The sequence below is a fragment of the Mesoplodon bidens genome (assembly GCF_964165515.1).
Source record: "Mesoplodon bidens genome assembly, chromosome: 16".
NCBI lineage: Eukaryota > Metazoa > Chordata > Mammalia > Artiodactyla > Ziphiidae > Mesoplodon > Mesoplodon bidens.
Genome location: NC_138173.1, coordinates 25,222,329 through 25,225,711, shown reverse-complemented (window position 1 = coordinate 25,225,711; position 3,383 = coordinate 25,222,329).

Below are 3,383 nucleotides of genomic sequence, written 5' to 3'. Positions count from 1 at the left end.
TGATCTGGGGCAGGTCCTAGAATCTCCTGAGAGCCAAAGATGAGGAGGATAAAACCAAGTAAGTTTGGGAAAAAGAGACAGCGTCCCAGACTAAGAGACTAGTCCATGAGGTTGAGGAGGAGGATAGCTGTAATTACAATCATTTAAGAGGTCAGTGGGGAGAAGGAGCTTAGTTTTAGATGCTGGAGACAGGGAGGCAGGAGGTGAGTAATTTTTTTATAAGCCATTCAATGAAATGGGGATAATAATGGCATATATCATAAAGTGTTGTGAAGATTAAATGTTTAAGTGCCTGGTACCTAATAAAATAATCAAGAAATTTTAGCTGTTATTGTTAAGTTTGAATTTAGAATATTCAAGATTTGATTTCGAATATGGTATGCAAGATAAATTGATATTCAGGGTTATAACAAATCTACAGAAAAGTACATAAACATATAGAGACAGGTTAACAAAGAGTTATACAGTGAATATCTATATAACCACAACCCAGGCCCCTGTGCTCATAGAGCTTACAGTTTAGAGGGAGAGACAGACATTAATCAAATAATCATACAAACAAGTAGAAAATCGAGTCTGGGACAAATGCCTTGACGGAGATACAAAGTGAATGTCATAATAGCAGGATTTGTCCTAGACAGGAAGAACAAAGAAGAATTTCCTGAGGAAAAGATACCTGAGGCGACAGCTAAAAAAATAAAGCAGAAATTAACCAGATCGAATGGGAAAGGGAAGACCATGTCAAGTAGAAAGAACAGCAATTGTGAAGCGATGGAGGCTCCAAGGAGCACCCATTATGAAGAGGCCTTTGAAAGATAAAGAGTGAGAGAAAGTTGGGTTGAGCCAAGACTTGAAAGACTTTAAATGCCAAGCAGAGTCATTCCTTCCTAGACCATGTGAGCTCCTTGAGGTTGGGTCTTAGTCAATTCTGTAACAAACCTAGAATAATATCTGATATATAATAGATGCTTAAAAGACTTGTTAAACTGACTTGGGTGCAGAATTTATTTTGTAGCTAATAGAAGCCACTGAAGATTTTTTTGGTCAGGTAACTTATAATCTTGCCTGGTTAGTGCTAGTAAGAAAAGAATGTAGCAGGGCTACTTTAGCAGGTGGCTGATGTCCTGGAGGATTGTGTGCATTCTGAAGGCTTTCCCAGGTGAAAGGTTAACAGAATTACACTCTGAAGGTGGAATAAGAGTGAAACCTGTTTGCTAAACTGATCCAATGATAAGAATGAATGTGAGGGCACTTGTTAAAAACATAGCTTCCCAGGATCCGTCCCAGATCCTCTAAATCAGACCCAGGGAAGATGTAAGTTAGCTGTATTTATTAACAAGCACTTTACCTGATTGTTATTCTCAAGAAGTTTTGGAAAACTCTGGTATAGAAAACATTCAAAGGAAAAGGAAAGGCATGTGCCAAAGTATGAACATCTGAAAAAGCCAGAGGTATTTTATGGAAACAATTGGGAAGTAGGGAGCTGAGGGGAAGCAGTTATTGCTGAGGCTGGAAACTGTGAAGAGCTTTACCAGTTAAGTTTGTCCCAACTAAGCTAAAAAATCTTGTGAATAATGGAGACTCAATGGAAGATCTTAGGGCAAGGAAGTTAGTTTTTTGGGAGGAAGTTACTCAAGAAATTGAAGAGTACAGGTTTGAGAGACATTTTTGAGACATAACTGAGAGCGTTTAATGGCTACTTCCATGAGAGAAGTAAGAAAGGAGAGGTGGAAAATGAATCCAAGGTTTCTAATCTGGCAGACTTCTCTTGTTAGAGAGGGGATGATATGGTAAGAAAGCATTCCAGTTTAGAATTAGAAATATGGAACTAGAAACCTCCAGTTTGGGAGCAAGTTCTCAGGGCAGAGAATATGGTTATGGGATCATTGGAACCATGGGAATTTCACTTGAATGAGGATGCAAATTGATAAATGGACCAAGCACAAAATTACAGGGAAACAGGCATGTTTAAGTAGCACCTAGAGGAGAAATCAGCAAAGGAGACTAAACAGAGATGGAAGAGTTAGCACCTGTGATCTTGGCTATCTGAATCATTTAATGCTTCCTCTACTCCCAAGCTAGTGAACTGAAAAAACATTTCCATTAAGATTGGACTGATAAATAAATATTTGCCACCTATCTAGAACATTTTAACAGTAAAATTCTAGAGAACCTGCCATTGGTTGATCCAATCAGCTAAAAGAAACATACAAAATCTAGATAAGCCACTGATTCTTAAATTCAAAGAACACCAGAAGTCTTTGATACTTGGATTTTAGTCCTGGCTTTTCCACTAATTTGGGCAAATTATTTAACTTCTATGAACCTGTCTTCTCATCTTCAAAAAAAAAAAAGAAGAAGAAGGCTGGGATAGCTAGATTTCTTCTGTTACTTCCAGTTCTAAAATCTAAAGTTTCTCCAGAGACCCAAGCAAAGTCTGAGATGAAAATTTTAAATAGATTTATTCAAGAGCAAATCTTGAAGTAAGTATACCTATTTCCCAACCCCACCCTTCCCTCTTCCTCAATGAATATTGATTGGGAAATATTTAAATTTATATAGGAGGCACTGGATATTTTTACAATTCCTCTCAGTACAGCTTTCATTGTCACTCATCCACTCTGAGTCGTGTCTAGTGTCATGTCAGTGGAATGGCATCCATTTGCACTCCACCTAGAAGAGCCTCTCCTTTCTCAGTATCTTTGGAGTGGCTCATCAAGCACATGAAGCTCCCTACCTCCCTACATCCCAATGGAATCACCACAAGCTTTCTTCAGGAAGTGCGTTAAATGAGTCTGTGCTCTCAACTGAGGGACCCTATGCGGCTCAGTGCACACTCAGGACTTCAAGAGCTAGAGACTTTTTTTTTTCCTACTAGAATGTAAAAAGCAAGGGCAGGGCAGAAAAAGAAACGTCTACTTTTTAAAAACCCTGACTTCTTTGCAAGGAGCATTTATATAATCAAGTAACACTGGTGTAGGACGAGTGAGGAATTGAACCAGGGTCGGTCTACTTCACTTGATTCCTGCAAATACTTGTGCCAAACTGTGCTTCCTAGAGCTACGGAGTTATGTTAATTCAAAAAAAAAAAAAATCCTTGTGAGGTCGTCCGGGACTCCGATTGCAGCACGGAGGAGGGAACGCACGCACGCAATCTTCCACAAAAGCAGTTGGATATTTTCCTGAGGACTGGGCGACAGGACTTCCGCCCGAGGGAAAACCGAACAGAGAAACCACCTTTTCCTCTTGCCGCCTCACTAGGCGACCCAGATAGCAAACATTCAGAACTCAGGGCACTTAGATCAGCCCGATCGCTTTCAGTACGCGCCCCGCCCCCACCTGCGGGCTCCGCCCCTGGGCCCACCCCATTCCCAGCAGGCACC